Source organism: Phyllobates terribilis, unplaced genomic scaffold, assembly GCF_046119375.1.
Source record: "Phyllobates terribilis strain yellow unplaced genomic scaffold, ASM4611937v1 Scaffold_1__5_contigs__length_1240528914, whole genome shotgun sequence".
Classification (NCBI taxonomy): Eukaryota; Metazoa; Chordata; class Amphibia; order Anura; family Dendrobatidae; genus Phyllobates; species Phyllobates terribilis.
The window spans coordinates 555,264,370-555,289,626 of record NW_027362761.1 but is presented as its reverse complement, the minus strand read 5'-3'; positions in this window follow the sequence as shown (position 1 = coordinate 555,289,626).

Genomic DNA, 25,257 nt, shown 5'->3' with positions numbered 1-25,257 from the left:
TTTCATGTGATTTATTAAATAAAAATTAAAACAACAGTTACACTTTAAACCCTTACCAACATTAGATGCCCTGGTATGTGTGAAATCGGCTACCTGTTTTTAATGCAAGCTCAGCAGCTAAGCCCACATCTTTAGTGGCAGATAATGGCTGTGTTACTCACCTATCATTTGCCTTTAACAACCACAGGTGGAGGTGAACTCTGCCCACAGCTGATGACCTGTTAGATGCTGCTGTCAATCTCAGACAGCAGCAGTTCAATCACTTGACCCGATACGATCATGGTTGCAGATGGATTGCCATTATGGCTGGGCTTCATAAGAGACAGTGATTTTTACTATACACAGCAATACTGTGGTATTACTGTGTATAGTTTAAGCAAATGGACAATTACAGGAGAAAGTCCCCTAAGGGGACAAAAAAAAAATAGAAAAATGAAAAAGTTTTTAAAAATGTGAAAAAAATTAAAAAATATATAGAAATTCAAATCATCCCCTTTTTACCCCCATTAAAAAGAAATAAATAATAAAAAAAATAAACATCCGTGGTAAATCTGCATCCAAAGAAGTCAGATCTATCCAAATATAAAAATATGTAACCCAATTAGAAATTGCTGTAAAGAAGATTTTACACCCTCTGCAATACAACAATATGCAATATGAGAACATCATATCCACCCCAAAATGGTATGAATACAAATGTCAGCTTTTCCTGCAAAAAAAAAAACAAGGTCTAACGCAGCTCCATTTACCGCAAAAATGAAAGCATTAAGGGTCTTGGAAAATGGAGACACAAGCATTTTTTTTTTACGAATTTCTGAAAATGTTTCCGTCATTTAAATATATTTTTTTAAATTGAATATCTCCTTAATCATATTAACCTGGAGAATCGCATCTCCAGATTATTTTTCACTGCATAATGAATGCTGTAAAAACAAAACCCAAAATACAATTACGGAAATTGCTTTTTTTTTTTTTGTTTTTTTGCAATTTCGCCACACTTGGAATTTTTTATATTTTTTTCGTTATCCAATATATTGCATGGTAAAACGAATGGTGTCGTCTAAAACTACAACTCGTCCTGTAAAAAGTCAAGCTCTCATACGACTATATTAACGGGAAAAAAAAGGCTCTTGAGAATAAGAGGAAAAAAAAAACGAAACGGCATAACTGGAAAATCTCCATATCAGAAAAGGGTTAAATAACCCACTAGCTAATACCATTACTAGAAATCTAATGTGGACCAAGCATCTGTGACACAAAGACATCCCTGGATGGGAGAAAGTCAGTAACGTCCTATTTCCCACCATGTCCCCATATTCCCTTTTTTATTACATTTCTATTTATTTTTTTTAGTGCAAGAACTTAAAGACGTATTCCTAAAGGAAGAGCTGCATATAATAAGGGGCAGCTAAAAGTCAAACAATGTATCAAGGAATGTATTTCTTTCTTCCCAGCCATGAAACACCTCATGTAACGTTATCCAGAATGTGTACGCACTAGACATTTTTTTTTTCCTAAAACCAAACATCTGGATATTGCAAGAGCTAACAATGATTAATTAAATAGTCAGTTTGATCTCCTATTCATTCATAAACATCTGGTGCCCATTACATCCAGCTACAGTTTGTTTAAATATTGTCAGATCCCGTCCCAGGAAAACTGTCATGCTATAGCGAGAATACAATGGCACGTATGTGTTAACACGGGACGAATCCTGACTACACGGCTCGAGACATTACTGATCGGGGGTTCCAATTTGCTAATGCATAGTCACCAAATATATAGTTGCCAAATGGATTTTTTGCAAATAAGTAATGCTTATTCTATACATCTTACATTATATTAGTGGATGACTCAGTTATTAAGCATTGCTTTGTTTTGCTATGGACAGCTATATATATAACCACCCAGTCCAGAGCCTCTCACCTAGCCAAATTAGATCTCATACTTTGCACTGATGAAGGGCAACACCCCAAAACACCGTGTCCGTGAGATTCTGTTTTGGCTTTTACCCTAAGTCATATTGCATGACTCGTTAAAGAGTTGATATTGACTTTTTAGAATTACTGATTCCAAAGGGTGGCGCTAGATTTCTAGACCTCTTCCTCTTTGAAGAGACAATATGCATATTTAATTTTCCAGAGGAGCATGAATGACGTATAGGTCTCCTCACTCTGACATGCCAGGCTTGGCTTGTCACTCTCCACAAGGAGAAACGTTACCCCTTAGACCCCTATAATCATCCACAAATATTCATACTTAGCAATATTGCTGTTGACAAAACAGGGATGTTTTAAGGGAACCTGTCAAGATGTTTTTACATAAAAGATAGAGAATGCCGAGTGCTGCCACTTCAGTGTTTGCTGCAGCCATTTGGACTCTGAATCCTTGCAGTGTGTGCACCAGGCGCTGTTAGGATTCTAAGGTGTTGCCGGTGAGACCGGGCAGTTGCGTGACCACAAGTATGCCATTTACATACATGCGGCATAGCAAAGTCAGGCAGGCTAGGGTTAAATCTTAGTACTACAGACTCTGATTAATTGCACATGGCTGGCTCTGCATATAACCAGGCTAGGTGTTCACCTTACTCAATCAGCTGGGGAAGCTGAGCAGAGTGGATTGTGTTGGAGAGAGACAATCCAGAATCTCTCTGAGAAGAGAATGCACAGGCAGTGTGCATCAAACTGAAAATATCAGTGTTAGAACTCTCCTGTTGGTTTTTTTCTTGTTTGCTGGTCACATGACCTTTTTTGCCTATTTAATCCGGCTCCGCCCTCCTGGCCTTGCTGGACTTCATTGTAATTACTACTCTTGAGCTAGCTTGGTGCTCTGTTACCTTTCTCTGTTAGTTTTGCTAGGTCTTCTGACCTCTATGTTCTATGTTGTGTGTTTGTCTTTTACTGCTACAATTTCTGCTAGGAGGTGTTCAACTTTATCCCAGTCCCTAGTTCTTGTAGGGATCCCTCCCTTGCATCTATAGGTCTTCGTACAGACTAGCTGAGGACTTTAGCGGGTCTGATCGCAGGATCAGGTTCCCCGTTACATCGTAGGGATCCAGTTTAGTTCTATTGTAGGTACAGATCTCCTGTCTTTCCTTAGTGCTTGTAGCAGATCATAACAGTAAGTCCAGCCCAAAAAAAAAATTTTTGTAAGGAAAGACCTCCAGTTTCCATCATGGTCTCGGTTCAAGATTTGGCTCAACGCTTGCAGGGACTCTCTCTGGAGGTGGCCGAGCTCCAACAACACGTGAGTAGCTGTTCTGGAGCACATTTTGTGGAGCCAAAGGTACATCTGCCTGATCTATTTTTTGGTGAACAACAAGATTTTTTTTCTTTTAAAAATGCTTGTTTATTGTATTTTCGTTTAAGACCAAGATCCTCTGGTGATGAATCACAGCGCATAGGGTTCATAATGTCACTTTTGCGCAAAGATCCTCAAGGATGGGCCTTTTCTCTCCAACCTAGTGATCCGTGCTTTAGATCAGTGGATAGTTTTTATTCTGCTTTGGGTTTGTTGTACGATGATCCTGATCGGGTCTCATCTGCTGAGTCTGAATTAAGACATCTGAGGCAGGGATCAGGTAATGTGGAAAAATATTGTTCTCACTTCTGTCGGTGTTCTGCCCAGGTGGGGTGGAACGATTCAGCTTTGAAAAGTTTGTTTCTTGCAGGGCTAGGTGAAAGGGTTAAGGATTTGCTGATTGCTTATCCCACACCTGGAAACTTGCAGGATGCAATGCAATTAGCTATACGGGTGGACAGGAGACTGCGTGCAAGGGTTAATGAGAGTAAATCCTCTGCCATGTCAGCCCGAGTCTTGAGAGGGTCTGTGCTGACAAAGGAGAGCCGATGGAGATTGGGGCGATGGCACCCCGCTCTCAGGAAAAAGACCGCAGGCTTTCTGGAGGTTTGTGCTTCTATTGCGGAAATTCTGGTCATTTCATTAAGAACTGTGTGCTTCGTATGAACAAAGAAAAAAAAAATGGTCAGTCATGCACGTATAGCCTGTTTAAATACCAAGGGAGTATTCCTATCTGCTACTACCGCTGCTCAGGAAGAATTAATTGAATTTCGGGTATTTGTGGATTGTGGTTCTACTCTGAATGTGATTGATGGGGGATTCTTGGAAAAACTTAAATTAAAACCTAAACCTTTGTCATCCCCTATGGCTGTGGTTTCTGTTGATGGCTCTCCCTTGAAGAATGTTACTCACAAGGTCTGTGAATTTCCCCTCACTATTAATGGTATTCATCAAGAGAATTTGGATTTGGTAGTATTAAATAATTTGCCTTCTCCAGTAATTTTGGGGTTGCCCTGGTTAAAATTGCACAATCCTGTACTGGATTGGTCTACCAATGAAATTAAGTCCTGGAGCCCTAAATGTTATGACAAGTGTTGTAACGGACGTATTGCTGCGGTGGAAAAAGGGGAATTACCTGTACATATTCAGGATTTTTGGAGAGTTTTTTCTGAGGAGGAGTCACAAATTTTGCCTCCCCATAGAGACTATGATTGTACCATTGAATTTGTCCCTGGAGTGACTCTTCCTAAAAGTCGTTTATTTAATCTTACTATTCCCGAGAGAAAGGCTTTGGAGGAATACATACAGACAAGCTTGACCGCCGGTCACATTAGGCCTTTCAAGTCTCCTGTGGCTGTTGGATTTTTTTTTGTAAAAAAAAAAGATGGCGGTTTAAGTCCTTGTCTGGACTTTCGTGAGATTAATAAAATTACTGTACGCAATCCTTACCCACTGCCATTGATTCCTGATTTGTTTAACCAGTTAGTGGGGGCGAAGTGGTTCTCTAAAATTGATCTCCGGGGGGCATACAATTTGTTGCGCATGAAGGAGGGTGATGAATGGAAGACTGTGGTTGTGTATTTGGATGGCATTCTGATTTATTCGCCTGATCTGGAGTCACATTGGCGGAGCGTACGTGAGGTTTTACAGTTATTAATGGACAATTCGCTTTTTGCTAAGCTAGAGAAATGTGAGTTCGCTGTACAGAGAATTAGTTTTTTGGGTTACCTTATCTCCAGTGAAGGTTTTGAGATGGACCCGGTTAAAGTTCAGGCTGTGCAGGAATGGCCTAGGCCTATTGGTTTGAAATCGATACAGAGGTTTTTGGGTTTCGCCAATTTCTATTATTGTCAAACCGCTGACCGATCTCACCAGAAAAGGTGCTAATGCGGTTCAGTGGACTTCTGAGGCCATTGAAGCTTTTGTGTTTCTAAAGGAGAGGTTCACCTCTGCTCCCATCCTTATGCAGCCTGATAAGACTAAGCCGTTTTTGGTTGAGGTTGATGCTTCTTCTGTGGGGGTCGGTGCGGTGTTGTCTCAGGAAAGCAAGGATGGAGTACATCCCTGTGCCTTTTTTTCAAAAAATTTTTCTGAGACTGAACTTAATTACGATATTGGTAATCGGGAATTGCTGGCTATGAAACTCGGATTTGAACACTGGCGTCATCTCTTGGAAGGTGCTGAATTTCCCATTCAGGTTTTCACTGATCATAAAAATCTAATCTATCTTGATGCTGCCGAGCGCTTGAATGCCCGTCAGGCTAGGTGGGCACTTTTTTTCTCGCGGTTTAATTTTTCCGTTACTTACATCCCGGGTACCAAGAATGTTAAAGCGGATGCTTTGTCTCGCAGCTTTTCTCCCATGGTCGGTGCTGAGGAGGAGGAGGAGAGCATTTTACAAGAAGGTGTTGTGATTGCTGCTTTGGACACCGTTTTGGAGGATGAGATTCTTAAAGCTCAGGAGAATGCCCCATCTAACACTCCCCATGGGAGGTTGTTTGTGCCTAGTACCTTTAGGAGAGATTTGTTTGTTGAGTGTCATGAGTCTCGGTTGGCAGGTCATCCAGGAATTTCTGAGACCAAGAGACTTGTGGGTCGCAGTTTTTGGTGGCCTGGATGGCAGAAGGAAGTCATTAAGTGGGTGCGTCAATGTACCGTGTGTGCTAGATCTAAGTCTTCGCATGCTCCTGCTGCGGGGTTGCTTTGCCCTCTGGAGGTTCCTAGTGCACCTTGGACACATCTGGCTATGGACTTTATTACTGATCTTCCCCCCTCTGAAGGTTTCACGGTCATCTGGGTGGTCGTGGACCATTTTAGCAAGATGTGACACTTGGTTCCCTTCATCAAACTGCCTTGCGCTAAGACACTCGCTAAGGCCTTTGTCAAGGAAATTGTCAGACTACATGGCGTTCCTACAGACATTGTTTCAGATAGGGGACCTCAGTTCGTGGCTCGTTTTTGGCGTGCCTTTTGTGACAGGTTGGGAGTTCATTTGTTGTTTTTATCCGGATATCATCCTGAGTCTAATGGCCAGACAGAAAGAAAGAACCAGGATGTTGAGCAGTTTTTGCGTTGCTTTGTGGCAGACAATCAAGAGGGGTGGTCTGAGTTTCTGCCACTTGCTGAATTTGCTCTTAACAACCATACATCCTCTTCTGCTGGGTGTTCGCCTTTTTTTTGTTGTTCTGGGAGACATCCGTCTTTTGGGTCATTCTCCAAATTGGTATCGGCTGTGCCTGAGGAGGAGAGTTTTTCTGGTGATTTGGAGAGAGTTTGGACGGATGTGCGTGATAATCTTCAGGAGGCTAACAAAAAATCTAAGAGGTACTTTGATAGGAAACGGCAAGAGGTTTCGTTTGCTATTGGTGACATGGTTTGGTTGTCCTCTAAGAATCTGCGATTGAGGATTCCTTCTAAAAAATTGGGTCCCAAGTTTGTGGGGCCCTTTAAGGTGCTTCAGATAGTTAACCAATCTGCTGTTAGGTTGGAGGTTCCTGCCTCCTGGAAGATTAATCCGGTGTTTCATGTTTCTCTGTTGAAAAGAGCTGATGTGTCGGTTGGTGACGCCTCTGCCACTGTTCCTCCGGTGGTGGAGGACGGGGAATATGAAATTTCCCGCATCCTAAATTCTAGACGGTATAGAGGGAGTTTGCAGTATCTCGTCGCTTGGAAGGGTTTCGGACCCGAGGATAACTCATGGGTGAGGGCGGATGATGTTTCTGCTTCCAGACTTGTCAGAGCGTTTCACAGGAGGTTTCCTGATAAGCCCGGGCCTAGGGGATCCGGAGGATCCTCTTAGAAGAGGGGGCACTGTTAGAACTCTCCTGTTGTTTTTTTTCTTGTTTGCTGGTCACATGACCTTTTTTGCCTATTTAATCCGGCTCCGCCCTCCTGACCTTGCTGGACTTCATTGTAATTACTACTCTTGAGCTAGCTTGGTGCTCTGTTACCTTTCTCTGTTAGTTTTGCTAGGTCTTCTGACCTCTATGTTCTATGTTGTGTGTTTGTCTTTTCTGCTGCAATTTCTGCTTGGAGGTGTCCAACTTTATCCCAGTCCCTAGTTCTTGTAGGGATCCCTCCCTTGCATCTATAGGTCTTCGTACAGACTAGCTGAGGACTTTAGCGGGTCTGATCGCAGGATCAGGTTCCCCGTTACATCGTAGGGATCCAGTTTAGTTCTATTGTAGGGACAGATCTCCTGTCTTTCCTTAGTGCTTGTAGCAGATCATAACAATCAGTGGTTCCTATGGATGATAGCTGTTTTGTTTGACCAGATTGGGACTAGCTCAGCCGTGTCTGAGTAGCCAGGGTCTAATTTAGGATTTAGCTAGAGCCTAGACAAAACTTGAGATTTTATGTTTATGATTTTTGTTTGGTACTGTGCAACCAATGCAAAATAAATGTCACATTGTTTTGATACAAGAATCCAGTGCCTGTGTGAATGCTTCCTAATGCCTACCTGAGAGTGAATTCCTACAATGCTTACATGCCAACTACACATGCTCGGCCTCAATGCAAGTTAACAGAGTGAGGCTCTCATGTCTAGTTGGAATGTGGCTGGAAATATTCAAGTTGCGGAGCACACACTGTAAGGATTCAGAAGTCTGCAGTCACTGACTTTTACGTTGTAAAATTGCAATTGCAAAAATGATTTTTAGCCCCAATTTCATGCATTCATGTAAGAAAAAAATTGTACCCTAAGGTGGATAACCCCTTCAATGAATTAGGTGTGTAAATTGGCTATGTGTGTTGATAGTGTGCTGTTAACAGGGAGGCACGTAGTTCAAAAAAGATATAAAAACCGGGTGTATAGTATTAACTTGATTTTGAAAAAAGGAAAAGATAGTTTTAAATTGGTTCCCCAGTATTATAAACAAATAAACTAAATTAATTATTAGAAATAAATTCTTAAATAATTTTATTTACCAAATCAACATAGTTTTATCTATGGAGGTAATCACTTTAGAAATCAAAAAGCTGCTGTCTTGTTTTGCTAACAGAAACCAGTCCTAAAATGTTAGGACAGGTACCAGTGAGCATGTGCAGTAAGAAGCTCCACTGCTATGAGCTGGAGATACCTATACCACATATTGTAATTCAGAAAGATAGTCAACAGCAGAGTGAGCAGCTTCTTCTTACCTCAGCACTCCTGTTATCTCCAGTATTAGATCAGATAGACAGGGTGGACAGCAGTGTGAGCAGCCTCTTCTTACCTCAGCACTCCTGGTATCTCCAGTATTTGATCAGATAGACAGGGTGGACAGCAGTGTGAGTGACCTCTTCTTACCTCAGCACTCCTGGTATCTCCAGTATTAGATCAGATAGATAGGAGGACAGCAGTGTGAGCAGCCTCTTCTTACCTTAGTACCTTTGATATCTCCAGTATTAAATCAGATACACAGGGTGGACAGCAGTGTGAGCAGACTCTTATTACCTCATAACTAGTGTTGAGCCACCCACGTAGTGGTCGGGTTCAGTTCGGTTCGTCGAACACCAGCATGTTCGTCGAACACCGTCGAACACCGTTAAAACCAATGGCAGGCAAACAAAAACACATAGAAACACATAGAAAACACCTTCAAAGGTGGAGGAGTAAAAGGAGGAGGAGACACAGTTCAATTCACAATTCACAATTCAGCAGTGGCATACACCGGTACCCGACAATTTAGAACAGAAAGAATAGAGCATCACACATAGATTAGATAGATAGAAACATGTCAGTCACATATATAATAAGTATAGTGACAGTGTTGGTTACTGTACTTGTCATTTAGTGTTAAAATAAAGGATTTATTAAAAAAAAAATTGGCGTGGGGTTCCCCGTAATTTTAGTCTCTAGTGGAGGTTAAGCAGACAGCTGGGGCAGATGTTTGAAGCCTGGGAAGGGGGTAATATCCACGGAGCTTCCCAGGCTACTAATATCAGCCCCCAGCTGAATACCTAGCCTTTACTAGCTATTAAAATGGGGGACCCCCAAAAAAAAATGACGTGAGGTCCCCCCTATTTTAATAGCTAGCAAAGGCTAGGTAGACAGCTGGGGGCTGACATTAATAGCCCAGTAAGGGTGCCATGAATATTGGCCCCCTCCCAGGCTAGAAACACCAGCCGTCAGCTGCCCCAGAAATGGCGCATCCATAGGATGTGCCAATTCTGGCACTTAGCCTCGCTCTTCCCACTGCCCTGAAGCGGTGGCAGTGGGGTAATAGGGTTGGGGTTGATGTCAGGTTATAATGCCAGCTGACATCAAGCCCAGGTTAGTAATGGAGAGGCGTCTATAAGACACCCCCATTACTAACCCCATAGTCAAAGTTAAAAAACAAATTAACACCCAGAATAAAGTCCTTTAATTGAAATAAAGACACATTCCTTTAATGTTCTAAATTAAACCCTACTTACCGCATCACCCATTCCAGCTGAAGCCAATGTCTTCTGCAATAAAAGTAAAATAATAAACCAATCTCATCCTTACCTTTCCATGGTTCCCAGGACGGCTTCAGCTCTGCTACATTGATATGACAGGCTGGAGCTCAGCAGAACGCTGCCATCCAGCTTGCCATGCTGCAGACACTGAGAAGCTCCTCAGTGAAGCTCCTCAGTGTCTGGCTTTGACGGCATCCAGATGAGCCGAGTTCATGTCCAATGAACTCAGCTCACCTCATGCACGTCATCACTGACAGCGTGGGAGAATTCTCTTGCCCTCACCGCTTGAGCAGGAGAATTCTCCCATGCTGGGATGGCATTGAGATGACAAGCTGGATCGCAGCAGAGCACTGCCATCCATCTTGTCATCCTTCAGAGACACTGCAGAGCGCAGGCATGCTTGCGCTCTGCAGTGTCTCTGAAGCGCTACCTGCAGTGTTTCTGAAGCGCTGGATCGCAGCAGAGCGCTACCATCCAGCTTGTCATCCTTCAGAGACACTGCAGAGCGCAAGCATGCCTGCGCTCTGCAGTGTCTCTGAAGGATGTCATGCTGGATGGCAGCGTTCTGCTACCATCCAGCCTGCCATCTCAATGCCGTCCCAGCGTGGGAAAATTCTCCTGCTCAAGCGATGACGTCTTTTGCCGGCACCGCATGTGCAGGAGAATTCTCCCACTCTGTCAGTGACGTGCATGAGGTGAGCTGAGTTCATTGGACATGAACTCGGCTCATCTGGATGCCGTCACAACGAGACACTGAGGAGCTTCACTGAAGAGCTTCTCAGTGTCTGCGGCATGGCAAGCTGGATGGCAGCGTTCTGCTACGATCCAGCCTGTCATGTCAATGTAGTAGAGCTGAATCCATCCTGGGAACCATGGAAAGGTAAGGATGAGGTTGGTTTATTATTTTACTTTTATTGCAGAAGACATTGGCTTCAGCTGGAATGGGCGATACAGTAAGTAGAGTTTAATTTAGAACATTAAAGGAATGTGTCTTTATTTCAATTAAAGGACTTTATTCTGGGTGTTTGTGTTTATTTTAACTTTGACTATGGGGTTAGTAATGGGGGTGTCTTATAGACGTCTCTCCATTACTAACCTGGGCTTGATGTCAGCTGGCATTATAAGCTGACATCAAATCCAACCCTATTACCGCACTGCCACCGCTACAGGGCAGTGGGAAGAGCGATGGCACCCTTCCTGGGCTATTAATATCAGCCCCCAGCTGTCTGCCTAGCCTTTGCTAGCTATTAAATTAGGGGGGACCCTACGTCATTTATTTTTTGGCTCCCCCATTTTAATAGCTAGTAAAGGCTAGGTATTCAGCTGGGGGCTGATATTAGTAGCCTGGGAAGCTCCGTGGGTATTACCCCCTTCCCAGGCTTCAAACATCTGCCACAGCCGTCTGCTTAACCTCCGCTAAAGACTAAAATTACGGCGAACTCCACGCCAATTTTTTTTTAAATAAATCCTTTATTTTAACACTAAATGACAAGTACAGTAACCAGCACTGTCACTGTACTTATTATATATGTAACTGACATGTTTCTATCTATCTAATCTATGTGTGATGCTCTATTCTTTCTGTTCTAAATTGTCGGTTCCGGTGTATGCCGCTGCTGAATTGCCGGCTTTTCATATTTCACTGTGAGCACTGTTCCCATCGATTTGGGCAACCACTGTAATGCCACAACCACCATGGCTGTGACATTACAGTGAGTGGCAGACAATCCCTGCATGAATGGTGCTCTAAATAGCGCCAGACATGCAGGACAGGGACCCGAGCTCCCGCCCGAGCATCTCGAGTACTGAGATGCTCGGGCGAGTACCGAGCAGTGGCAAGCATACTCGCTCATCACTATTGATTAACAGTATTACTGTGAAAAAATCCAGTTACGCTTTTGGTGCATGAACAGTTATCGAACATAACCTCGAACAGCCGAATTTTTTGCAAATCGTTCGAGTTCGTCGAACGACTCGAACACCACCCAAAACAGCTCGAATTTGAGATTGGCGAACAGTTTGAGTCGAACACCGCTCATCTCTACTCATAAGCACTGGTACCCCCAGTATTATATTAGATACACAGAGTGAGCAGCACTATGGCTGTCCTCTTCTTACCTCAGCACCCCTGGTATCTGCACTATTAGATCAGATAGACAGAGTGGGAAGCAGTGTGAGCAGGTTCTTCTTACCTCAGCACCCCTGGTATCACTAATATTAGATCAGATAAATAGTGTGGACATCAATGTTAGGAGGTTCTTCTTACCTCAGAATCCCTGGTATCCCCATTATTAGATCAGATAAACAAGGTGAGCAGCAGTGTGAGTGGCTTCTTCTTTGAGTATTGAGTATGAGCACCACATGTTGAAATCCCCACAACTACATGTTCCGGCTGCTAGTAGTGACGTCATTAATGGCTGTCTGATGAATGTTCTGGCATGCTGATGAACTTGGGCACACAAACTACCAAGATCTGATGCTGGCAATTCCCTTTGCAATTGCCAACCATTGATGTCCCAGATGTGTTCGATGGGAGAAAAGTCCAGAGATGCTACAGGCCATGGTAGCAGTTTAAGCCATGCAGGCTTGTGTTATGCTGAAAAAATGGCTTCTGTGACACTATGGATAAATGGCAATACCACTGGTTTAATAGCCAATTCAATCTAATGCCGAGCTGTTATTGCACCTGGAATGAAGATTAGAGGTGTCCAGCTACTGTACATTATGCCACATGGTAGTTTTCCAGTCTATATTGTAAGTGAAATTAGACATTACATACCAAGCCTTACGTGTCAAAGATCATTTACACAAGCAATCAGAAGACATTTGCATGACTTTTGGCTATAAGCCAGTTGTCCAGCTAAGGGTTCTCCATTGACATTGTGCCACCACTACAATGCTATCATGGTGCAAAGCAAGAGAGCAATAGAGGCTGGAAAGGAGGTCTGTCTCCTTCAGCGATTAAGCCCGCTTTTCTCTTGAATGCATTGATAGTAGGAGATTGGTATGGTGACCATGTGGGTAATGCCATGAAGAGGCTTTCATGAGAGAATGTGAAAGTAGTCCAAAAGCCACAACACCAGGCCACATGTTGCTTGTGCGACTGTGAGCAGCATGCAAGGCCTACATTTTCTATCATGGGCTGCACCATCTCCAGAGTTGTCTCCCATCTAAAAATGCCTCCATCCACACACACTGAATATGGAATTCTCACAGTGATTCCCGCTCACAGTTTCACTCCACACATACAGATAAGTACCTGTCAGTATGATGCCCCCACTCAGTAAGAGGGCCCCAGAACCCCCTAGTCAGTATGAGGACTCTCACATTCTCTCACTCAGTATGAGGGTGACCACAGCCCTCAACTCAGTATGAGGGCATCCATATCCCCCTACTCTTTATAAGGACCCTCATAGACCCCCCACACAGAATAAGGCCCCCACAACCCCTACACAGAATGAGGGTACCTGCAGCCTTCTACTTAGTATGGGAGCACCCCACTCTGTATTGACCCCCCCACTTAGTAGGGGACCTCCCATAGTCCCTCACACAATAGTTCAGTATAATGCCCCCCACAACCCTCCATTCAATATGATTATTAAAATGACTCCCCCTCTCCCCCCCTCCAAAAAAAAAGCACTACTCACCCCCCTCCATTCCCCCGACGTGCTGTGTGAATACTGAAGCTCTACATTAGAGGCATAATGTAGTGATGTCATCACGCTTGCAGTGCATGAAGTTTCAGACTCACAGGCACAGGCTGTATTGTGGATCAGGGAGCCTTTTGCTCATTGATCCACCATTCTATTCAACTGTTTCAGCCCACCATTCTATTCAATGGTAACCACATCCTGAGGATGCAGATACAGCTAAAAATGTGATGCTGGGTAGGGGGCCCCCCGACTCAAGGGCCCCATAGCTCTGCGTGTGCTGCCTCTATGGGTGGTACACCCCTGGCCAAGGCATGCAAGTGCGGGGATTTCTATGAGTAATGCGTATGCTTGGCACTGAATAAATTAAGATGCTTTGAAAATGTTTTTTTCATCATTTGCATATCATGTCTATCCATCTTCTCATTTCCATAATTCCAAAACTTTGTCCTCTTGTTGTTGCAATTTCATTGTTGAGCAGTATTATGTAGCTGTAACTTACAGATTTTTTGCCTTAGATATATGAACCCCTCTAGGGACTATTAGGCTGTGTGCCCACGATGCGTTTTTTAAGCGTTTCCGCAGCTGCAAAAATGCTGCAGAAACGCTTAAAAAATGCATGGTAGAAGGCCTGCCATGTTCCCCAATGATAATCCGCATGTGCTGTGCACATGCTGCGGAAATTTCCGATGCGGATTATCATTGCGGGAAAAAACGCAGCACTACCAATTATTTTGCGGAAGTGCTGCGTTTTCGCCGCCATTGACTTGCATTAGATCGCATAGATTACGCATCACTGTATATGTAGATGCGCATTCCATGCGTTCTAATGTGCTTATGTGCGGATGGTACCCAGGTTTGGAGAAGAGGAGACTCTCCTCCAGACCCGGGTACCATAGAACCTGTAAAAAAAAGAATAAAATAAAAAGTAAATATATACTTACCTTCTGGCGGCCCCCGATGCACTCCTCCTTGCTTCCCGGCACTTTGCGATGGACTGAAGGACCTATGCTGACGTCATAGTCATGTGACGGGTCACGCGACCCTGACCTATTCACACTACATCCAGCGCTGCATTCAGGTCTTTACGCAAGGCTTACAACTGAATCCCTGAAATTCAGGATTGTGCTGTCTGAAATGAGACATCTGAAAGCAGAGCAAATGGAGCCTAAAGATTCAGACTTTAGCCTCGGTTTGCCTTTGTTCAAATCAATGTCTATGTCAAGGCCCATCTGAATGCCATTTTTCAGGGATTTAGATAGAAGCCTGGAAAGAGGAGATGAATGCATTGCAAAATTCAGTGTGAATAGGCCCTTATATCTGGAGTCTTGATATTGATGCCACATGCATTTTACTTGTTTTTAACTTAAAAAAAAATACACACACACAAATTATACACACACACACACACTATACATACACACAGATGTGTGTGGGGGCAGGTGTGTGTGTGTGTGTGTGTGGGCAGGTGTGTGTGTGTGGGCAGGTGTGTGTGTGTGGGCAGGTGTGTGTGGGCAAGTGTGTGTGTGTGTGTGTGTGTGTGTGGGCAGGTGTGTGTGTGTGATGTCTGTCTGTTTGTGTGTGTGTGTGTGGGCAGATGTCATTGTGTGATGTCTGTTTGTATGTATTTTTGTGTTTCAAATGTGTTTATGCATGTCTGTATATGTTTGTGTGTGTGCATGACTGCATGCGGCCTCCTGCTGTGTATAGTTGGCGCCGTGCAGCCTCCTGATGTCTCTGGGGGGGGCGCCGTGCGGCCCCCCGCTGTGTATAGATGGCTACGTGCGGCCCCCCGCTGTGTATAGATGGCTACGTGCGGCCCCCCGCTGTGTATAGATGGTGTCGTGCGCCCCCCCGCTGTGTATAGATGGCTATGTGCGCCCCCCGCTGTGTATAGATGGCTACGTGCGACCCCCCGCTGAGTATAGATGTCGCCGTGTGGCCTCCTGCTGTGTATAGATGGCTACGTGCGGCCTCCCGCTGAGTATAGATGGCGCTGTGCGGCCTCCTGCTGTCTCTGGGGGGAGCGTCGTGTGGCATTTATACTCAGCAGGAGGCCGCACATAGCCATCTATACACGTATACTCAGCAGGAGGCCGCACATAGCCATCTATACGGTGCCATCTATACACAGCGGGAGGCCGCACGGCACCATCTATACACAGCGGGAGTCTCAGTGCTTTGCAAGAGCAGTCAATAAATTCTGCTTGACTAATTCTGAGCACCATAAAGTCTGGTTCGCTTCTAACCTGCTGTCTTCATTTTCAGCTTGCTGAATTCTAACTCATTTACTGTCATTCGAGACGTTGCCTTTGCTGGTCTCTTTCACCTTGAATACCTGTAAGTGCTCCACTTAATGTCATATTTTTGATTCTGTTCTTCTTCATCTTTTGGCATGTGCATTTGTATGAGCAAGTATTCATATGAATTTATGACCTACTTAAACCTTGGAGGACCTTAAATTTTATTCAATCAAATTTTTTTCCAGTTTAAAACTATGGGACATATATGTGCCTTGGTCCTCAAAGGGTTTTTAAAGGGGCTGCAAACATAAATACGAAAAAAATAATTCAATTAGTGCTTTTTGTGTTCATTTAATTTTTATTTGAAGTCTATTTTTTTATATACCTTGAAATTAAGCCCTACCCCATGGAATGAAGCCCTACCTACATGACATCTGAGAGCTACATGGATCCCGCTTGTGAGGTGCCTGTCCGTCACTACTATTCAGTTTTAGGGTCCACTCACTAAGCCATATATTCTCTCATGCAAGAGAATAGGGCCAATTATGCTAATGACACTCGGCTCAAACTCTGTCAGAGCTTCAACTGAGTGTGATCCGATTCTCTCGCAGCACAGATATGGAGAAGATGGAGAACTTAATTTCTCCATCTTCTCCATAGTCTCTGTGAGTGTTCATCGCACTGCACTTGGATGACATCCGAGTGCAGTCCAATGTTTTACGTGCACCCGTAGACTTGTATGGGTGCACATGGTCCGAATATTGAATGAGATTATTTTCTCATGCCAATAATCGCAGATCTGCACTGTCCCATAGTATAACATAGGGCCGAGTCCTATCCGATAAAACATCACATAGCATTCGGCCGTGTTATACGACAGTGTGAGCGAGCCCTTAGAGTCAAGGAATATTTACATGCAGATGATGATATTACTCTCCAAGTGTATATTTTTTAGGCGAGTTCATAGTAAATGCTTTGCCTTTTTGACATGTGATCAACTAAAGAACAAGAAAGATTTAGGACCTTCCCTATACAGAAACGGAAAATAGTTTGGAGGACTTGCATGTCCTTTTTTATTTATTATGAGAAAATCATAAAAGATCCCATTTTTTAACCATGCTGTGACTTTCTGCTGAGGGAGAGGGAGAGAGCTGCCCTATTCAGAGTCTGTAATAAGACCTGCTGACAAAAGTGTTGAAGATACAGTCTAATGTGAATTAACAATGAAAAAAAGTTAATTTCACAAATGGCTTGTATTTTTTTTAATACAAACTTTTTGTCTTTACAGCTCCTTTAAAGGGAATCTGTCATCAGGTTTTTGCCACCTAATCTGAGAGCAGCATAATGTAGGGTTAGAGGCACTGATTCCAGTAATGTGTCACTTACTGGGCTGCTTAGTGTTGTTTTGATAAAATCATTGATTTGTCAGAAGGTAATTATCACTAGATGACTAGTAAGTTCTGTAGGACACCACCCCCATCACTGATCAGTAGATTTCTGTGTATACTGAGCATGGGCAGAAAGCTGCCAATCAGTGGTGTGGGCGGGGCTATACAGAGCACAGCATTCAGAGAGCTGCTAGATCTGCAGCAGATAAAACGGTGATTTTCTCAAAATGACAACAAGCAGCTGAAAAAGTGACACATCGCTGGAATCAGGGTATCTGCCCCTATATTGTGCTGCTCTCAGATGGGGCAGCACAATTAATATTGTGCCAAATTAATTTCCCGTGAACTATCACATGATCTATCACAGGGGATCATATGACATGTCACGTGATAAATCAGGTGTGGGGGGGGGGGGGCCGCGCCTTCTAAACTGCCCGGCGCCCTTGCTACTCTTAATCCACCCCTGGATGTACCCAATCAGGATGTTCCCTTTACATACTGCAGGTGTAATGATTCCAACCCTCAGTGCTGACCTGTCTGTGCAGTGATTGACAGCTCAGTTGTCCAGTCTGGTGCTTTCACGGGTGTGTCAGATGTGACAAACAGTCGCCCTGCAATTGGTTGCAGAAGATCTCTTCATTTGGCATTACAGACACCTTCTTAGATCTGTCTCACTCCAGGACCCAGCGGTTAAGTTCCTCCTGCTAATTGACACCCTGGCCTGGGTGTTTAAATACTTTCTGTTTGCTACAGGGGGGTGCCGGTGATATTCACATGTTTACTTGTGAAAGCTTGGAGCTCTCAGACAGCTATCTTCCTCTCTGGTGCTAGGAGGACGTGTGCGTTATCTCTCTGAAGTTGGCTCAAGCTAAGTTACTTTCCCCCGTGTTTGTCTCCCTTGTTGTCTTTAGTTGTTAGTGGGGACTGACTATTGCTCATCCCCCCTTCCCTATCCAGGGCCCAGCTCTAGGGAAATACAGGGTTTAGATTCCTGATCGGCGATTGGTGAGGAACCAATATAGGGACATTATGGGAGACAGGGTGATATCATATCAGCCTAGGAGGTCTCCACTCTCCCTTTCCCTAGTATCTGGGCTCCCTTCTCCTCTTTCCTTCGTGTTGCACTTAGTTTTTTCCACACCAAGCGTGACAGGTGCAAGGACATGCTGAGCTGTCTGTGCAGTGATTGACAGCTCAGTTGTCCAGTCTGGTGCAGGGGTGTGCTGAGTTTTCTGTGCAGTGATTGACAGCTCAGTTGTCCAGTCTGGTGCAGGGGCATGTCTGTGTTTTTAGTGACAGCTTGGCAGTCAAATCTCAGACCGGAAGGTGCTGAGCTCTCGTCAGGTGCTCCCAGTTCCCTTGAATTTTCAGCTATTTAACTGCGCTTGCAGTCCCAGATAGCTGTCAGCCGTATCTTCAGCTAAGTGTGGTTGGTTTACTCTGGTCAGAATGAGGTCCAAGTCAGGCAGCAATACATCAACAAGCAAAATTCAAGGCACATCCGTTTGTTTAACCCCTTTGCTCTGATCCACTATCCTCCTGGTATTTTGACCTTGGACAATTACCTGTCCACTACTTTGTCTCTTCCATCTGTTTATTGAAGAAAAAATCCTGCATTCAGAGTTGCAGAAAAAAAAATCTGATTTATTAGTAAAGCAATCCAAACTTTTTGGATTGCTTTACTAATAAATATGATTTTTTTTCTGCAACTCTATGAGCGCTGGATTTTTTCTTCACTGAGTATATGGAGTGGTATTCTATCCTGGCACCATGTTTTTATACAGAGTGACATACATCCTATTTAAATACTCCATCTGTTTATGACGCACACCCTCCTGGCTATTAACCTTGGACTCCTTGACTATTCTGACGCATGGCTTGTCTTTGAGAAGTGACTCAGCATCGCAGCAGGGTATTGTTTTTATTCTCGGCTTTGTCTGTTAATGAACGTAGTGTGAATGTGCACCTACAAATTGAGCTTATACTAACAGGTGTGCTGTCTCAGTTTTTTTGGTTTTGTCTCAGCTTTCATTTAAAGTATATATCAGAAGATCTTCCATTTCATAAACTCAAGATAATACTTTTAGCCTATAGAACTACTCACAGTTCCAGTTTCATACTACGGCCTTAAAGAAAGCTTCATAGTAATCCCCATTGTGACAGTCTAACCGCGGTAGTGCCAGATTAATTTAATACCTTTAATGGTTGTCTGATAATGATACACAACAGCCCTGTTTCATACTTCTCATGATATCCTACACCTGTTGCAGATTTTATCTTTCAGCTGAATCATCATCACTCAGACAAACAGTAATCGTCTTCGTCATCACGACATAGAAGATCACAGGAAACAACTGACACAAAAAAAGACAGAGAGGTCATATGTAGCGCCCCGAGGGTTCGGTCGCTACAGAGGTATTGCATCTCACCCAGAGGTGTAATATCTCACTTCCAGGTAAGGATGGAGTGTGGCTCAGGACCCTAACACCCACATGCACTACACCACATTTCCGGGGGACAGGGAGACAATGCTCCCAAGAGTGAGGACAACTGCCCCTGTCCCTGGCGGGAGTGGGGGGAGGGAACACCTAGAAAGGGGGAACCCGTTAGTATGTGGGTGGGGAGAGTAGATTCTGGGTGCACTAAAGTAGGAGTATATAAGGTGGGCAGCATCTTGGAGTCAGTGTAGAGAGAAGGAGAGAGCAGAGAGAGAAGACGGCTGGGAGCAGGGCCTCTGTATGGGCTCTGCTCCGCAGGCAGGCCAAGTCTCAAGGCCTGGGCCTGGAGGAGAAGAAAGGAGAGGAGAGGAATGGAGGAGGCTCCAGGAGTGGAGTGAAGGGACCCCAGGGGTGCGGACCGGCCAGTCGCCACCGTATGCCCGCCGCTACCAGAGTAGGGGGGTCAGGCCAAGAAAGGGAACCGGATCCCTCATCTAGTGGAGGAGAGCAACTACCCTCAGCTAGTAACCGGAGGCTGTGGCAATGCACGTGCACGGCCCCTCACTACACCCGTTAAGAAGGCACCATATAGGACCCAGGGAAACGGAACATACGTTTGCCCGCCAAGGCCCGAGGCAGATGGACAGAAACGTGGTCAATTGTGGGGTACGACGGGCCAGAGAAAGGACACACGAAGGGGGTCCTGAAAATCATTCCAAAGGTACCTGAGAGTTGGCCGAGCCCCTCACCGGGTGAACACAGTACGACGCGGGCAGCCATTACCTGCAGAAGTGGCTTGGAGTGTAAAACTGTGAGTAAAGACCCTGGACTGCATCACTGGACTCTGAGTCATTACTGTTGCTCCCACGCACCATCACCCCCACCATCTGCCCTCACTGCCCTGAGGCTATACTCCTCCCGTGGGGAGTTATACTACCCTCTGCTGCGCACACAACATCAGCCTCGGCGGTCTGCCCCGCAGCGGCGGTTCTCAGTGACCGCAATCCACGGGTGGCGTAGTCGGACATTTAAACATTAAAAACCAAGTAAACAGATCTGCCACTGGTTTGACCACCCTGAGTCACGGGACCGGGTCGCCGCCACGGAGACTACAACCCCTAGCGTTACACAGAGACCCGGCTCCGGGTATTCCCCACACACACGGCCCAGGGGGCGCCTCACATACAATACAGCACCAAAAAACTCCAACAATAAAAACAGAGCCATTTGCTGTCTTTTAACACACAGTCCCTCCACAACATAGGCCTGCAGCTGTTGCATACTCCAAAACCACAACTGTCAGCATGATGGGAGGTTTTTAGACTTTTAAAGGGACTAAGACACCATTAGGCACTGGTGGAGGGGGAAAATGAAAATACAATTCAAAGTGATGATCGATTGTATCAAGAAACCAAAGGCAGTGGTGAAAACCCCCCACAGAGAATCTGCTCATCTCTACTCCCCTCACTTCATGAATGTTGCAATCCAGGAGAGGTCCAGGACTAATATGAGCTGCAATACTACACACAGCCTGCAGACAAGTGTGGCACTGTTTTGTAAGAAGGCAGCAATGGTTTCCTAATAATAAATAATTTGGTTTCTCTATGAACCATGAATATTGCTACTAGTACTAAAGCTTGCTAATTTCTGAGTTTTTTAGTGAATCGATAGGCTGCAATATTATGAGTATTAGTTCGGCCTACGAATTGACTGCCTCTGCTTATATGGCCTTCCCAGCTGCCATTTGATGGACGGATTTACAGATCTATGATGATAATTAGTATGGAAACTGCGGTGGTTTAATGTGGAGCTCCGAATGGCTTGGCACATTCCATTCCCGGAGAAATAAGTGCCCTTCTGTTCTGCAGTTACAGAAACAGAGCAGATTCAGTATGGCCAGTAACTAATGAGTAGTGGAAACACAGGCTATTTAAATAATCTCTGCTTTGCTTTTCATGTTAACAATTACCGATTCTCGGGGAAAAATGTTTATGTGGCACTCAAACTGCTTTACGTCATTTTCCAAGCTTTGCTCGCTGATAATCATTCCCATATGTCCTTCATTCTTTACATAAAATTCTGCAGCCAAAGCTCCGTGAGGTTCACTTATCGCAGGATCATGTTACACAGTAATGTGGGGTGTACGCAGCCAGTCTGCGAAATTATAGTGTTCAGTCTGACTCTCCATGCCAGGTCTGCATCTATCTATCTATCTATCTATCTATCTATCTATCTATCTATCTATCTATCTATCTATCTATCTATCTATCTATCTATTATCTATATATCGTATTTATCATATATCCATCTATCTCATATCTATGTAATCACATAGTTATCAATGACATTATCTATCTATCTATCTATCTATCTATCTATCTATCATATAATTCAAATTGAAATACAAATTCAAAGAAGCTTTATTGGCAGGACCAAATAAACATACGTTTTGCCAAAGCTAGTGTAAAGTATTGAATAGGGAGAGGGGAAAGGCTTCTGCTGCAGCCAGTTGTCTAACAGCCACACACAGGACAATAGTAGGGACAGGATGGCAAGTGGTCGATCTCCTGAGACACAGAGAAGATTTGTTTATATCTTTCTCAATTTTTATTGTAACATTAGACAAAATAGGATGAAAGAAAAGGAGAAGATTAAGAAGTTTTTCTTAATTTCTTCTTATGAAGGTTATCTATCTATCAATCAATCAATCTATCTATCTATCTATCTATCTATCATAAAATTCAAATTTAAATAGAAATTCAAAGAAGCGTTATTGGCAGGACCAAACACACATTAGTTTTGCCAAAGCTAGTATAAAGTAGGGGATAGGGAGAGGACAGGGCAGAGGGGAGAGGCTTCTGTTGCAGCCAGTTGTCTAACAGCCACACACAAGACAATAGTGGGGACAGGGTGGCAAGTGGCTGATCTCCTGAGACACGGAAGATTTCTTTATATCTTTCTCAATTTTTATTGTAATATTAGACAAAATAGGATGAAAGAAAAGGAGAGGATTAAGGGATTTTTTTCTTAATTTCTTTTTTTGAAGGTTCTCCTTACAATTTAGATTAACACTGGCCAATAGGTGTATGTTTGTCCCTTCTTTCCACTGATGGCAAATTTCAGCGGAGAGAAGGTATCATTTTAGCATCCCTCATCCTTTTCTTCTCAGACATGTCTGAGCTCTCTTATCAACTTTCTCCCCTCTCCCTATTGAGCACATATGTACACAATTGGAAAGAGGGAGGGGTAAGTCACAAACTATGGTGTATGGCTACCTTAACCCCTTTAACCCCGAGGGTGGTTTGCACGTTAATGACAGGGACAATTTTTACAATTCTGATCACTGTCACTTTTTGAGGTAAGAACTCTGGAATACTTCAATGGATCCCCCTGATTCTGAGATTGTTTTTTCGTGACATATTGTACTTCATGATAGTGGCAACATTTCTTCGATATCACTTGCATTTATTTGTGAAAAAAATGGAAATTTGGCAAAAATGTTGAAAATTTCACAATTTTCAAAATTTGAATTTTTATGCCCTTAAATCAGAGAGATATGTCACACAAAATAGTTAATAAATAACATTTCCCACATGTCTACTTAACATCAGCCCAATTTTGGAACCCACATTTTTTTTTGTTAGGAAGTTATAAGGGTTAAAAGTTGACCATGATTTCTCATTTTTCCAACAAAATTTACAAGTCCATTTTTTTAGGGACCACATCACATATGAAGTGACTTTGAGGGGTCTTTATGACAGAAAATACCCAAAAGTGACACCATTCTAAAAACTGCACCAATGTGCGCAAAACCACATTCAAGAAGTTTATTAACCCTTCAGGTGCTTCACAGGAATTTTTGGAATGTGGAAGAAAAAAATGAACATTTAACTTTTTTGACAAAACTGTTACTTTAGGCCCCAATTTTTTTATTTTCGCAAGGGTATCAGAAAAAAATGGACCACAAAATTTGTTGTGTAATTCATCGTGAGCATGCCCATACCCCATATGTGGGGCAAAACCACTGTTTGGGTGCACGGCAGGGTACGGAAAGGAAGGAGCGCCATTTGACTTTTTGAATGTAAAATTTGCTTGAACAATTAGTGTACACCATGTCGCATTTGGGGAGCCCCTGATGTGCCTAAACAGTGGAATCCCCCCCCACAAGTGACACCATTTTGGAAACTAGACCCCTCAGGAAACTTATCTAGATGTGTGGTGAGCACCTTGAACCCCCAGGTGCTTCCCAGAAGTTTATAATATTGAGCTGTAAAAATAAAATTTTCACATTTTTCTAACAAAAATGTTTTTCAGCCTCCAATTTTGCATTTTCATAAGGGTATCAGGAGAAATTTTACCATGCAATTTGTTGTGCAAATTCTGCTGAGTAAGTCGATACTCCATTAGTGGGCGAGAACCACTGTTTGGGCGCATGGCATGGTTCGGAAAAGAAGGAGCGCCATTTGACTTTTTCAATGTAAAATTAGCTTGAATGATTAGCGGACGCCATGTTGCTTTTGGAGAGCCCCTGATGCGTTAAACAGTGGAAACTCCCCAGAAGTGACCTCATTTTGGAAACTAGACCCCTCAAGGATTTTATCAAAGGGTATAGTGAACATTTTGAACCCAGAGGTAAGACACAGAATTTGATAACATTAGGTCATCATATTGAATAAGTTGTCATTAGCCTTGAGCGCAAGTGCTCGCTACTTGAGTTTGCATCGGATACTCGGGTATGCACCATGTATTGCGGGTGCTCAAGTGACATGTTCGAATCCCCACCCGCATGTTTCATGTTTATTAGACACCCCAAAAAAAACCATGAGGGGATTGCTCGTGCATGGCAGGCCATCACCGCAAGGTGTTTTTTAGCCATATACAGTTATATGAAAAAGTTTGGGCACCTCTATTAATCTTAAGCTTAATGTTTTATAAAAATTGGTGTTTTTGCAACAGCTATTTCAGTTTGATATATGTAATAACTGTTGGACACAGTAATGTTTCTGCCTTGAAATGAGGTTTATTGTACTAACAGAAAATGTGCAATCTGCATTCAAACAAAATTTGACAGGTGCATAAGTATGGGCACCTCACCAGAAAAGTGACATTAATATTTAGTAGATCCTCCTTTTGCAAAAATAACAGCCTCTAGTCGCTTCATGTAGCTTTTAATGAGTTCCTGGATCCTGGATGAAGGTATTTTTGACCATTCCTCTTTACAAAACAATTCCAGTTCAGTTAAGTTTGATGGTCGCCGAGCATGGACAGCCCTCTTCAAATGATCCCACAGATGTTCAATGATATTCAGGTCTGGGGACCGGGATGGCCATTCCAGAACATTGTAATTGTTCCTCTGCATGAATGCCTGAGTAGATTTGGAGCAGTGTTTTGGATCATTGTCTTGCTGAAAGATCCATCCCCTGCGTAACTTCAACTTTATCACTGATTCTTGAACATTATTGTCAAGAATCTGCTGATACTGAGTGGAATCCATGCGTCCCTCAACTTTAACAAGATTCCCGGTGCCGGCATTGGCCACACAGCCCCAAAGCATGATGGAACCTCCACCAAATTTTACTGTCGGTAGCAAGTGTTTTTCTTGGAATGCTGTGTTTTTTTGCCGCCATGCATAACGCCTTTTTGTATGACCAAACAACTCAATCTTGGTTTCATCAGTCCACAGGACCTTCTTCCAAAAAGAAATTGGCTTCTCCAAATGTGCTTTTGCATACCTCAGCCGACTCTGTTTGTGGCGTGCTTGCAGAAATGGCTTCTTTCGCATCACTCTCCCATACAGCTTCTCCTTGTGCAAAGTGCG